The sequence below is a fragment of the Girardinichthys multiradiatus genome, chromosome 6 (genome assembly GCF_021462225.1).
Source record: "Girardinichthys multiradiatus isolate DD_20200921_A chromosome 6, DD_fGirMul_XY1, whole genome shotgun sequence".
Lineage (NCBI taxonomy): Eukaryota > Metazoa > Chordata > Actinopteri > Cyprinodontiformes > Goodeidae > Girardinichthys > Girardinichthys multiradiatus.
In genome coordinates, this window is record NC_061799.1 from 4,278,147 (window position 1) to 4,293,780 (window position 15,634).

The following is a 15,634-nucleotide window of genomic DNA, read 5'->3' on the forward strand; positions in this document are numbered from 1 at the left end:
TACAAAGTGCGCTGTTGTTTTTAACTCCCATAGACCTCCACCAGGAAGTCTGATTCTGCGTTTTAACTCACTCACGTGAAAAAAAAAATCAACATTACGGACAACTTTAGGCAACATTTAATTTAAGTACGAAAAAGTAAAAAAATAAAAAAAATTGCAGTAATGATTTTTTTTAATGGATATGTTTTAGTTGAAATTGCACAATGCCTCTTTGAGCTACAAGGTTTTATTCATCAAGGGAAACAAAAATTGGTTTCTCACTGGTTCCTAAAATGGAGCAAATGCAATGCCATATTAACAAAACCTAAGCCAACATGCAGAGGCAGTGAGTGACAAACCAAGCCATCTTTATGGCTTACGTAGACGAACTTTAACAGTCTGTTAGTCAGATGTGAGCACCTGTATTAAGCAGGAGTTTGGGCAGTTTGTGTTAACACAATACCTAGATGGAAAGAGATCAGCAAAGAGCATAAAGAAGCGATTGTTGCTGTCCAACAGAATGTTAAAAAGGCTGTTTCCTAACATTTTGGACTTTATTTATAAAGATTATGTGCAACTAAAAACATTCAAGAAAGACAACCTTCCTGGGTTCAGCACAGTTTAGGTTTAATAAGTTAGTATCTGAACAACTAAAATCTCCTGAAACAATGTCCTGTGGACAGACAAGACCAATACAGAGATAGCTAACCATAATGCACATTGTCATGTTTGGCAAAAGCTAAACACAAATCAGCACAATTACCTCAGACCATCGTCCACGCATGGTGGTAGAGGGGTGATGATTGGGCTTGTTTGGTAACAGGACCTTGGCACCTTGCAGTGATTGAGTTAAGCATTAATTTGGCCCAAATTGAATAATTAAACATCACTATGATCCCAAACATAGCAGCAAATACAGGTGTTGGACAATGAAACTGAAACACCTGGTTTTAGATCACAATAATTTATTAGTATGGTGTAGGGCCTCCTTTTGCGGCCAATACAGCATCAATTCGTCTTGGGAATGACATATACAAGTCCTGCACAGTGGTCAGAGGGATTTTAAGCCATTCTTCTTGCAGGATAGTGGCCAGGTCACTACGTGATACTGGTGGAGGAAAACGTTTCCTGACTCGCTCCTCCAAAACACCCCAAAGTGGCTCAATAGTATTTAGATCTGGTGACTGTGCAGGCCATGGGAGATGTTCAACTTCACTTTCATGTTCATCAAACCAATCTTTCACCAGTCTTTTTGTGTGTATTGGTGCATTGCCATCCTGATACACGGCACCGCCTTCAGGATACAATGTTTGAACCATTGGATGCACATGGTCCTCGAGAATGGTTCAGTAGTCCTTGGCAGTGACGCGCCCATCTACCACAAGTATTGGGCCAAGGGAATGCCATGATATGGCAGCCCAAACCATCACTGATCCACCCCCATGCTTCACTCTGGGCATGCAACAGTCTGGGTGGGACGCTTCTTTGGGGCATCTTCACACCGTAACTCTCCCGGATGTGGGGAAAACAGTAAAGGTGGACTCATCAGAGAACAATACATGTTTCACATTGTCCACAGCCCAAGATTTGCACTCCTTGCACCATTGAAACCGACGTTTGGCATTGGCATGAGTGACCAAAGGTTTGGCTATAGCAGCCCGGCCGTGTATATTGACCCTGTGGAGCTCCCGACGGACAGTTCTGGTGGAAACAGGAGAGTTGAGGTGCACATTTAATTCTGCCGTGATTTGGGCAGCCGTGGTTTTATGTTTTTTGGACACAATCCGGGTTAGCACCCGAACATCCCTTTCAGACAGCTTCCTCTTGCGTCCACAGTTAATCCTGTTGGATGTGGTTCGTCCTTCTTGGTGGTATGCTGACATTACCCTGGATACCGTGGCTCTTGATACATCACAAAGACTTGCTGTCTTGGTCACAGATGCTCCAGCAAGACGTGCACCAACAATTTGTCCTCTTTTGGACTCTGGTATGTCACCCATAATGTTGTGTGCATTTCAATATTTTGAGCAAAACTGTACTCTTACCCTGCTAATTGAACCTTCACACTCTGCTCTTATTGGTGCAATGTGCAATCAATGAAGACTGGCTACCAGGCTGGTCCAATTTAGCCATGAAACCTCCCACACTAATATGACAGGTGTTTCAGTTTCATTGTCCAACCCCTGTAGGATCACACAGTGGAACATATTTGTGCCTAGGTTGACATTACAAACGAGAACTAGTTGTCAACCATCCCACCTGGTTAAATAAAGGTTAAATAAGGATAAAAAGCAAAATTTCTTCAAGGTGTTAATGTTCAAGGTGCTATCATGGGGTGGGCCATAAATGGTACCACAACTGAATATTGTTGCCTATACAGCAGGCGTATCATCTGTTATATTTACCTCTGGAACTAAATAGCCTGATAATCTGCAGAGCTAAGGTGCTTCATTACTCTGCACTGATACCATTACATATTTCTTATATAAAATATATGATCAAAAATAACTGAGCCATTCAGTGATGACTTTCACTTATACCAATTATAAAACCATTTACCTACTTGAGATATATATATAAAAAAAAAACAAATGTAGTCTTTGTATCAGTTTCTAACACTGAGGGACAATAACCTCATGGGTATGCTCTAAAACTGACCTGACTTTAACATTTATTTTCCACTGGAGGCCCTGTTTGTTTAATTCCTCCTCCTTGCAAGTCATCCTGTAATAACTCATCCTCTCTCATTTATCTAATGCCTGACATTATGGGACACTGCTGCACAGAGTGTGCAGAAGGAAACTTCCTAAATGGCCGGACCTTAGAGCTGTGTAATATGAAAAGCTGTCATGTTAAATATCTGCTCTGCACTGCCAACATCTGGCTTCCCAGATTCAGCTGTGAAAGTCCCTCTGCTGCTCAACTCTGGCTTGCTAATATTTAGATTTTCAACAGACACTTGGAAAGTAATGAAACTGTTTCGAAATAGTTCAGTAAACTTTCAAAGAAAAACGCATCTATCAATCCCAAAAGCAAGGCCCGGTGTGAGTTTAAAAGGTGAATGAACTTGTGGGCTTGTCTTAGAATGTTAAAATAACTTTTTTTGGAGGAGGAAAAGTCTGTTTCTCAACCTTAATTTCTGTTTCTCAACAAGGGGGACAGGTAGAAGGCCCCTCGCAGCAACTCAAACACATTCGATGCCCACCTCTGAGCATGTACAGTGAAGGTGAACATGTTTGTGTCTGTAAAACTAGTTTTACAATGCATAAAAAGTTTCCACAACTTTTGCCTCTGCATGTAAGAAAGCCAAAGGCATCCCAAGACAGCCCAGTACTGGCTGTAAAACCCAAAGAACATTATTATCCACACATGGTTTAGCAGCCTTCATCTAACAGTAAGCTATGATCAAATATGTCCTTGCTCATCATACAAGTCTAGCCTTAACATTGTTAATCAAGTAACTGTTTAATTTGCAATGGAAAAACAGACATGATGCAACAGTAGAAAGGATAACCGACCACTGGACTCTTCACCAACAAGAGTTATGACCAATTCATTGGATGAAAAGATCTAAAGTGTTCTCGTTACACAGGAAATATTAAGTTCATCTGTGGCATGACCTAAAGGAAATCAGGCACTAACACTGACAGCAGGCTTTGGATCTTTTCCTAGGGTTAGCAGTTTCATGCCAAAGAACAAGGAAATGTTTTCCTTCTGGTTATTATCTGCTGTTTAAGGGCTATTTGAGGGCAGTTCTCTGTACTTTCTGGTGCTTGCAGAGCATTTGCTAATTAATAGCTATATTGTTCTAGCAGTGCTCTCTTCATTGTTTTAGTTTAGGCAGTTATGGCAACTCTGATCTCAGGTTGCCTCTCCTAGTTATTGCAAACAACTGTAATTTGATGGGTTTTAGGAGCTCCCTACACAACAAACCCACACATTGGGTGAGAAATTGTTTTATATTCCACAGATTTATAGCTAGTCTCAAAACAGTCTAATTGGCACAATTGGTCTTTATGGCACATCAAGTGGTGAAAGGGGTGTATCACTATCACGCTTTACAGAGGGAACACAGCGGCACCGGTGAGGATGGATGTTTAGAGATTTTTTTAAATGGTGGACCAAATGAGTCTTTGTGAGGATTTTAGAAAGAAGGGTGCGATTAAGAGTCTTGGATGGAAAAGAGAAAAAGCAGGGAACCAGCTCTTTACTCTCATAAGGATATTCAAGGCAAAATGGGAGTTCAGTCTGTACAACCAGAGATTGGTTCACAACGCCAATATCAAGACAGGGTCTCTCCCTGTGTTCACAAGTTTTATGAACAGAATTGAAAGGTGCAGCCACAGACAAAACCAGATCCAGCTTCGAGAGGTTGTGGTTTGAGGAGGCTCAAATGCTCTGGTCTTGTAGGTTTTACTGAGTGGGGAGAAGGGGGAAGAAATCAGGAAGTATCTCAGTCCTGCTGAAGACTAGGGACAGAATAGAGCAGGAGATCAATAGGTAGATTTAGACAGTGTACAAGTCTGTTGTGGTAAAAAGAGAGCTGAGACAAAATCATCAGGGTTCAGTTTACATGTTCCAACTCTCACCTATGATCAGGAAGATTGTCCGCTTCTTTTGACTTCCTTAGAGTTTATCTTAGTCAGAGTTGTTTCCTTAGTGCTTTCTTGTGTTTCGTTGAGGTTCCACTGATCCCTCTGTCTAATATTTATGTCCCCCTAGTTCTATATTCACCTTCAGTGCCCACAGCTGACTCTCCCTGTCTCCAGCCTGTGTTTGGGTCCAATTCAAAAACCAATCATAAAATTAAGCTGCGGTAAATGTTGTGAAGTGGAAAGAAATTGACACATGGTTTAGGGTTGTTTATACAAGAGTCCACCTGTGTGAAATCTGACCTCAGTATAAATACAGCAGTTCTCTGAAGGACTCAGAGGTTTGTTAGAGGGCATTATTGAACAGACATCATCATGAAGACCAAGGACCACAGCCATCTGATGATGGAGAAAGTTGTGTAGAAGTTTAAACCAGGGTTAGGTTCTAAAACAATCTTCCAAGCATTGAACATCTGGATGTTGGCTGGACTAACTGCAGACCTATGGAGACATGGATGTCCACCTAAAACTGAGAGGCTGGGCAAGACCAGCATTACCCAGAGAAGCAGTGAAGAAGCCCATGGTGGCTGGAGGAGCTGCTGAGATCCATAGCTCCGGATGGGAGCATCTGTCGACATGACAACTATTAGTCCTACACAAATCTGTCCCATAAAACAAACTTGACTGAACTTTATTTATATTGCACTTTCCAAACAAAAACAACATAACCTAAAGTGCTAACAAGGGGAGGTACATTTCATTTAATTTGAAAATCTGTTGCACTTTGAAAGGAGAGCATCTGTGACTATCAGTTTTTATCAACCTGATTGAGCTCAAGTCATTTTGCTAATAAGACTCTACAAAGGAGGTAGAGACATACTCCAGATGCCCTGCAGTTGTAACAAAAGGTGCTTCTACAGTACCAACTCAGGGGGGAATGAGCAGAAATGTGCACCACCATTTTCAGACTTATATTTATAGAAAGTTTTAAAAAGGGTGACAAAACAGAAAAGTAGGTGGAGGCCAATTGCATAAATTGATTCGACAACACCTAAGTTCAGCTGCTGTACTGTAAACATGTCTTCTCTTTTATTTTCATTGATAACAACAGCATCGTAATGATCCACATTTTAAGTAATATGTTTCTTTTGGTCTGCTGCCAATCTTGGGAGTATTGTAATCTATATGAAAAAAGATGCAGAAAAAGATCAACCACTCTATGTACAACCTGGAAAAACATGTGAAAATGATTAAAAAATTGTTTAGGAAAACATTTCTGACACTAAAGACTAATTTTTGTGCTAAAGAACTGTGTACATAAAATAGAGCAGATCCCCTATTTTCCATCAGTGTTTATAACACATGCCACATCTGAAGCTACATGGAGATACATACATACTTTGATAACAAGACAAGAAACATTTTTATTGTAAGAAGCAGGTGAACAGCGTTTGAACAAGCCTAATAACCTAGAGACTATAAACAGTTTTCAGTTAATGGGTGGAAGATTTTTACATGCAATTTGAATAATTGTTCTAACAAATAAATTCTAATTTCTGGCCATTTTGTTTGTCATAATTGAATGGATTTTTCTCACTCATCTATATAAAGTTTGCTCAAACATGTCTGGTTTACATGGTTTACTTACAAAAACTGTCAAGCTGCTCTTATCAAAATATTCTTCTTCTGTTTAAACTGCTAAACAATGAACACAACATCTAAGAGGCAGAATCCTGGCTTATGTGGCCAAAATAAAGGCCAGTTAACGGATGACATTGGCTGCTCGAGCCAGTGAAGTAACAATGTTATGTGTATTACATAAATTTTTTTCAATAACTGACAGAAATGAAAAGAGCTCTCACTAACAATAACACTATGGTAGAGTTATTTTCCTTTGGTAGTACAACAAGCAATCAGTGTCAACAGTAAAAGAAACAGATCAGATATTTATGTTCAGAGTCTCCTAATACAAACATTTCTTGTTTTCTGCGCACCAGCCAAAGCAGTGATACTTTAAGTTGGTTTTAAACGCATTAATTAAAGGTTTTGTATTGACCCAGTAAGAAAACGGAGATGAAATGTCCCTGAAAACTAGTAAAATATGTAGGTCCATTTCAGACGATATTAACCGTCTACATCAAGAGATAAACTAGCGTGGAAAATGTGAAGTTCTGCTTCTTCTTCTCTATATTTAAGAAAGCCAAAATCACATATTTGAAAGTGACAAAGCAAGAGAACATGACGTGTAGCGCCATTCGAACAAGCATGATGGTATTCATTCAGTGTAGAAGATGGCAAGGTGGCAGCCATCTTGACCTCATAATTAAAGACTCTACCTGGGAGTATGAGCCAGCGTGAAGCGGCGTCTCTGGAGGTTGATGCTGCGGTTCATGAGCAGCTTTCTGAAGAGCAATGGGGAGTTCCGAGGAGAGCCACGTGGGGAGTCTTTAGGTGACACCTTAGGGGATCCTGCAGCCGAGCACGTTTTGGACCTCGGAAGGAGCTGGACGATGGGTAGCCGGGTGGCAATCTGTTTCCATGGCATCTCATTGACTTCAGCCTGCTCATCTTCAGAGCTCTCGGAGCACAGGTCACTCATGGTGGATGGTAAACTGTCAGGCAGTTACACCCTCTGCCTGCTCTGTACTAATAACCTCTGGATAATAATTTGTCCGTTTCCTTCTGTTTTAGAGCCCTTTTTGGGAAGCTTTATGCAGTAGTAGTTCTTTGGTTCCCACGGCTGTATCTCTTCATTTTAAGTCCAGGGTATACTTCATGCCTCATGGATAACGCTAACCCAAGTGTGTTCACAGTTAATCCAAACCTAATGATGTAAGATTCCTAAAAAGCTCCAGCGGCTTTGCAAACCCAATGAAAAAGAAACACGAAAAGACAAAAAAAAAATAAACATGGTAACTTTCCAATGATCTAACTTTATTAGAAAGCACTGGATTGTTGACTTTCTAGTCTCCTCCTAATGACCGGTACCACAGCTGGACTGGGTAATGGACGCCAGTGTTGGTGTTGATGTAGTCTGTCTGTCTCCCGCCCCCAGGCTCTGTTTACATTACTGCTAGGCCTTCCCTCTCTCCAACTAAATATGGATGTCTGATTTACCATGAGGGGAGCCATAACAGAATAGCTCCTTCTGCTTCTCTTCCCCTTATTCCGACCCTCTGACATCCCTGGTTCAGTCATTTGTAATCTTAAGGAGCAGATTTTTCATCAACATCAAATTGTGTCCCATTATTACTTCCTCTCTGAGTATATCCATGAGGCCACTGCCTCAAGCTTACCCTCCTCACCCTCACTCAGATTCCAACTTCCACCTTTCTCACTGTCATCCCATCTTTGCAAACTCAGGTTTTTCCTCTGCTCCCTGGGGTGCTATTTGTTGTGAAGCTGCCCATTTCCTCATGCTTTTCACATGCTCTGAGTGCACCGGGAGGAGTCCCATGAACAGCCTCTGACTATAAAAAGCAGAGGTAGATAAAAGCTATGGAGAGCATGGGTGCTGTCACGATGGCGCTCTCTATCTGTGACTGGAGGCAGCTTCATTTTCACCCAAACCCAACGTCTTTGTTTATGGAAGGGGAGGGATAAAAGCTCTTCCTGTGATTAAGGATACACAGCCAAACACCAGGGCTGTCTTGGGAAACTGTGATAACCTAGGGAGCTGGAACATCTGACACAGGACTGAACCTATGACCAACGGCTGGTAGAAACAACTAGAGAAAAATATTGTTTAGGTATAAGCTTTATGTATGAGATCTTTTTCTGACAAACAAGTCATGGAAAATTAAAAAGAGAGTGGTGGGTCTATTTGCCTTGCAGTGTCAAATCTGTTCTAAATGAGCCAAAATAGGATATTCCTCCTGTTGCTCAGATGACTTTGTTAAATCGACCCAATAAACTGCATCTGGCTCAAGCAGTGAACTAGACAAGCCACAACAATTCTAAAGATAAAAGTGAAGAACCAGGAAAATGGGTGCAGGTCATTTCACTGCTCATTTTGTAAGCAACTTTTTCTGGTATAGACGGGCTTCTCACAGGACGTTTTGTACTGTTCCACTTTGTACCCAACCACTTCATCGTTTTGCACATTTCAAACCCCTATCCAGTATATCTAGTGGTCCCTTCTGCATGTCCGAATCTTCATAATAAACTAATCAAGCTTACTATACTACAGTAGATACACAGAAAAAAACTAAAAAGGTGTTTAGTTATTTTATTATTTTACTTTTTTGTTAACCTATATCTTATTTTTCTTAAATCACAATGACTGCACAAATGTGGTTACAAATGAATTATTTTTAAATTTATAACATAACTAACCAAAATGGCCAGCCTGGGAAAACAGAAGAATATATATACATATATATATATATACATTTATATATATATATATTTATACATATATATATATATATATATATATATATATATATATATATATATATATATATATATATAGCCACCTTTTGCTTTGATTACTGCTTCGCACACTCTTGGCATTCTGTTGATGAGCTTCAATAGGTAGTCACCTGAAATGGTTTTCCAACAGCCTTGAAGGAGTTCCCAGAGATGCTTAGCACTTGTTGGCCCTTTTGCCGTCACTCTGCGGTCCAGCTCACCCCTAACCACCTCGATTGGGTTCAGGTCCGGTGACTGTGGAGGCCAGGTCATCTGGCGCAGCAACCCATCACTCTCCTTCTTGATCAAATAGCCCTTACACTGCCTGGAGGTGTGTTTGGGGTTGTTGTCCTGCTGAAAAATAAATGATGGTCCAACTAAACGCAAACCGGATGGAATACCATGCCGCTGCAAGATGCTGTGGTAGCCATGCTGGTTCAGTATGCCTTCAAATTTTGAATAAATCTCCAACAGTGTCACCAGCAAAGCACACCATCACACCTCCTCCTCCATGCTTCACGGTGGGAACCAGGTATGTAGAGTCCATCCGTTCACCTCTTCTGCGCCACACAAAGACACGGTGGTTGGAACCAAAGATCTCAAAGTTGGACTCATCAGACCAAAGCACAGATTTCCACTGGTCTAATGTCCATCCCTTGTGTTCTTTAGCCCAAACAAGTCTCTTCTGCTTGTTGTCTGTCCTCAGCAGTGGTTTCCAAGCAGCTATTTTACCATGAAGGCCTGATTCACATAGTCTCCTCTTAACAGTTGTTCTAGAGATGTGTCTGCTGCTAGAACTCTGTGTGACATTGACCTGTTCTCTAATCTGAGCTGCTGTTAACCTGCTATTTCTTAGGCTGGTGACTCGGATGAACTTATTGTCCGCAGCAGAGGTGACTCTTGGTCTTCCTTTCCTGGGGCGGTCCTCATGGGAGCCAGTTTCTTTGTAGCGTTTGATGGTTTTTGCGACTGCACTTGGGGACACTTTCAAAGTTTTCCCAATTGTTCGGGCTGACTGACCTTCATTTCTTAAAGTAATGATGGCCACTCGTTTTTCTTTACTTAGCTGCTTTTTTCTTGCCATAATATAAATTCTAACAGTATATTCAGTAGGACTATCAGCTGTGTACTGTATCCACCTCCTGCACAACACAACTGATGGTCCCAACCCCATTTATAAGGCTTGAAATCCCACTTATTAAACCTGACAGGGCACACCTGTCAAGTGAAAACCATTTCAGGTGACTACCTCTTGAAGCTCATCAACAGAATGCCAAGAGTGTGCGGAGCAGTTATCAAAGCAAAAGGTGGCTACTTTGAAGAACTTAGAATATAAGACATATTTTCAGTTGCTTCACACTTTTTTGTTCAGTATATAATTCCACATGTGTTAATTCATAGTTTTGATGCCTTCAGTGTGAAGCTACAATATTCATAGTCATGAAAATAAAGAAAACTCTTTGAATGAGAAGGTGTGTCCAAACCTTTGGTCTGTACGGTATATATATATACAGGGATTGAACAATGAAACTGAAACACCTGTCATTTTAGTGTGGGAGGTTTCATGGCTAAATTGGACCAGCCTGGTAGCCAGTCTTCATTGATTGCACATTGCACCAGTAAGAGCAGAGTGTGAAGATTCAATTAGCAGGGTAAGAGCACAGTTTTGCTCAAAATATTGAAATGCACACAACATTATGGGTGACATACCAGAGTTCAAAAGAGGACAAGTTGTTGGTGCACGTCTTGCTGGCGCATCTGTGACCAAGACAGCAAGTCTTTGTGATGTATCAAGAGCCACGGTATCCAGGGTAATGTCAGCATACCACCAAGAAGGACGAACCACATCCAACAGGATTAACTGTGGAAGAGGAAGCTGTCTGAAAGGGATGTTCGGGTGCTAAACGGGATTGTATCCAAAAAACATAAAACCACAGCTGCCCAAATCACGGCAGAATTAAATGTGCACCTCAACTCTCCTGTTTCCACCAGAACTGTCTGTCGGGAGCTCCACATGGTCAATATACATGGCCGGGCTGCTATAGCCAAACTTTTGGTCACTCATGCCAATGCCAAACGTTGGTTTCAATGGTGCAAGGAGCGCAAATCTTGGGCTGTGGACAATGTGAAACATGTATTGTTCTCTGATGAGTCCACCTTTACTGTTTTCCCCACATCCGGGAGAGTTACGGTGTGGATAAGCCCCAAAGAAGCGTACCACCCAGACGGTTGCATACCCAGAGTGAAGCATGGGGGTGGATCAGTGATGGTTTGGGCTGCCATATCATGGCATTCCCTTGGTCCAATACTTGTGGTAGATGAGCCACACTGCCAAGGACTACCGAACCATTCTTGAGGACCATGTGCATCCAATGGTTCAAACATTGTATCCTGAAGGCAGTGCTGTGTATCAGGATAACAATGCACCAATACACACAGCAAGACTGGTGAACATTGGTTTGATGAACATGAAAGTGAAGTTGAACATCTCCCATGGCCTGCACAGTCACCAGATCTAAATATTATTGAGCCACTTTGGGGTGTTTTGGAGGAGAGAGTCAGGAAATGTTTTCCTCCACCAGTATCACGTAGTGATCTGGCCACTATCCTGCAAGAAGAATGGCTTAAAATCCCTCTGACCACTGTGTAGGACTTGTATATGTCATTCCCAAGACGAATTGACGCTGTATTGGCCGCAAAAGGAGGCCCTACACCATACTAATAAATTATTGTGGTCTAAAACCAGGTGTTTCAGTTTCATTGTCCAACCCCTGAATATATATATATATATATATATATATATATATATATATATATATGTGTGTGTGTGTGTGTGTAAGCATTTTTATAATATATAGAGTCAGGGGAGAGGAAATGCTCCTAACTTCATATTTTGTTTTTTGCTTTTACTAGAATCATATTCAAACATAGACATTTCCATTTCATGAGAGGTATAAAGAGTTAGGTTTGGGGGCAGAGAACAGAGTGTACCTTTGTATGAAAACACTTCTCGAGGTTAGGGTTAGGGTTATTCAAGTTCACCAAAAAGCAGCTTCAGCAGGTTGCATTGAGCAAGAGGTCATAGGTAAGTTCTAAGATATTCCACAACAATTCCATTGCAGAGACATTATTAAAAAAACTCTTTGACAATCTCCCTTTTCTGTAAAATGTAAAAGTTCTCCTTGTTGTAAAAAGGGTAGCAACATTTCTCATCCTTCCATGTTTGATCTCTACACACCAGTTTATTAATTTCTTTGAAATTTGTAAACCACTAATAAAGACCCAAACAAAAATGAGCAAAACAAGGCTTTTAGAGAAACTGCGGCTAATTCCGAATAATTCATATGGAGTAAGGTTCAATCTATTGTGAGCACAGTCCAATCAAAGGATGGTCTATGCATGTTGCCATGATTCCACCTGTAGAGCTGTATTAATAAATATTTGCAACTGTATCCATTTTCTTCTTCCCCAGAAGAGAAATAAAAGGATGTATGATGCAGCTTCATTTAATCCATCTGATTTTTTACAGTACATGAATAGCAATATTATCTGTAGAGTCCTTTTCAGTTTATAGTCTGACCATCTTCAGAATATTTTTTTTGACCTGTGATCACCAAAAAAAATATAATCTTTTTATCTTCTAGTCCTGGTGAAGGTTTATGTCTGGCTTTAGAAAGTTCCCAGAGAAAATTCCCATGAACTTCAGGTGTCCTCTACAATTGTGCATCAGGTTCTCTATGATTCATGTTAAACAACAAATCATAATAGAAGCATCCAGTAATAAAACAATGCATTGCCACAGAACACAATCATATCTGATCACCTCGCCCTATGACTGCTGGAGATAGGCACCAGCTCCCCCGTGACCCTGCACAGACAAGTAGGTATTATTAATGGATGGATGGATGGATGGATGGATGGATATTTTTTCCACAGATGATTGTTTTTGAGGAGTGAGAAATTTCTGAAGCAAAACTCTTTTTATCAGGAAAACTATTTTTGGCCATATCTTAAGAACAGTGCAACATCATTATCCCATTGAAAGCTGCAGGAAACGTGCCCAAGTCTCACATTTCCTGCAGTCTCTAAGAGGTTTCTTCATGGACTGCCTTGTATTTAGCTCCATCCATCATCTGTGACCAGCTTCCCTTCGCTGCTGAAGGAAAGCATCTCCACAGCCTCATAATGGTGCCACATTCAGGTTAATGATGAGTTTGAGTTATCCCCCACACAGAGTTTCACATGTAGTATTTTGCGTCATCATTCTTCGGACGCCAGTTGGCAGTACTGAATTTAGGGGTATCAGATTAAAAGGGTTTGGACATATAGTTTAGAAGACATTTTTCAGACTTTTGTTTTAGAATAAAATTATTCTAAATGTGTCATTTTCATTCCAATGTTTTAGAAGCCAATGTAGTATATCATAAACAAGGTCTGGATTGAGAAAAGAATTCTGTGAAATCCCCTTAGTGATGACAGTGTAAAACAAACTTGTGTATTTATAAGTAAATCTAAATAAGAAAAATGACGAGAATGTTGTTGAAAACATGGAAATCACCAACTCACCAGCTGGTCAGAGTCCCCAGGCTCCTGGAGTGTCTGATGCTGCGTGTAGGAGGGGCTGGTGGCTCTGGTAGGGCCCCATCTTGTGGCCTCTCCTGGGCAGAGGGTCTGCAGGAAAGCCTCGGCAGCTGCACATTGCCTGAGAACACCCTCTTCACAGCATATCTGACGTCAGGGTCCTGGAGGAGCTCGATGCATGAGGCCTGCTCCGAGGAGTCCCAGTGTCTCTGGATGGGAGAGGACAAGCGTGCGAAAGGGGTGAAATGGGAATTCCACAGGGTCAGTTTGGTCAAAATTATAAGTTCTGATCTAAAGAATAATGGCTGATCACACAATCATAAACTGAAACCAGATGCTCCATGAAAAATAATTTACCAACTACTTATTAAAACAATTTGGCAAAATAACAATTTTCCATTTTGAACATTATTCAGGAAATAAAACTCAGCTTTCAGTAATCCTTTTAAGCTGATACGGGCTACTTCAGCTGTTTTGGAGAGTTTAAGTTGTTGCAGATGTTTACATCTATAAATGACAATTGTAAGTTTTGAACAACACAGTCAACATTCCAAAATAAACTGAGCGGGAAAAAAAGAGTACCTGCATGATTGTCTCGACTTTATTAGCAGCAGAAAGGGTTCATATTTGAATTTAACAACTTAGAAACTCCAGAGAAATACTTGATTTTATATATTACAACTCTTGTAAAGGTATGCTGCATACAGAGCTGGTTTTGTGACAAGCCTTTCAGAATCCCAGTCCAGCAATATTTTTGGAAGCTTTATCTGATTTCAGGTCCTGAGACCCACATGCTCTTCCCTCAGACACAATAGAAGCTTCTTACGCAGAGCCAGGGTTTGGAACTTGGCTTTCAGGGCAACTTTCTCTTACCGCCTCAGTCCTGAGAGGGCCACAGAAAACAGCCTGTGTTTTTGGCTGCATCCCATGACCTTATCTGTTCATCTGCCTGGATGTTTCACCTTTCCATAAACAAATGTCAACACAGCCCACTTACTTTGTTCACCATCTCTAAGATGAGAATGACGGGGAGCTGTGCTCCCTTTCCCCATCATTTATTTGGCTAACCACATAACTTAAAGCATGACTCTTAGTACTACACATTTAAATCGAGACACACGATATTTTGCCATTACTATTGCCTATTTTGACAAAGATGGTTATTTAGTCAAGGCAGAACGCTGAACAATAGGTATAACTATTAGAATACAGTACAAATCCACAAATAAAATCAGATTTTAGCTAAGACCAATAGATAAGAGTAAATTAAGTTTACTAGTATGTGTTCTTACACAAATAATTAATAATTTGGTTTTAGAATGCTTTAAATGTTTTCCTACCTCTGTAAAGTTAAAGAGTCTGGAATTATTTCTTCTCATTCTTTCAGCCACTCTGTCATGGGAACAAGACAGCTTGGAAGGAAATACCAAAGAGGAGGATACAGGAACCCCATTTAAGATCAGATACGAGGCTGTCTGTGGCACCAATCCCTCTTCTGGTTGTCACTCAGCACGTCATACTGTCTCCGCCTCCTCAGCTGTCATCTTGTTCTCTGATAAACACCTAACACTCATAGAACTGCTTTTGGCTCAGTACTTCACAGCAGCAGCTCTCAAACTACAGCTTCACTAGTCTTAGAACAGGCAGACATTTAAAAAAAGTTGATTCTGTGTAGGAAAAGTGGTATTGAAAAACTTCAGATGCCACTGTTGCTGGAGCAGCCTGCATTTACAGGTCCTTCTCAAAATATTAGCATATTGTGATAAAGTTCATTATTTTCCATAATGTCATGATGAAAATTTAACATTCATATATTTTAGATTCATTGCACACTAACTGAAATATTTCAGGTCTTTTATTGTCTTAATACGGATGATTTTGGCATACAGCTCATGAAAACCCAAAATTCCTATCTCACAAAATTAGCATATCATTAAAAGGGTCTCTAAACGAGCTATGAACCTAATCATCTGAATCAACGAGTTAACTCTAAACACCTGCAAAAGATTCCTGAGGCCTTTAAAACTCCCAGCCTGGTTCATCACTCAAAACCCCAATCATGGGTAAGA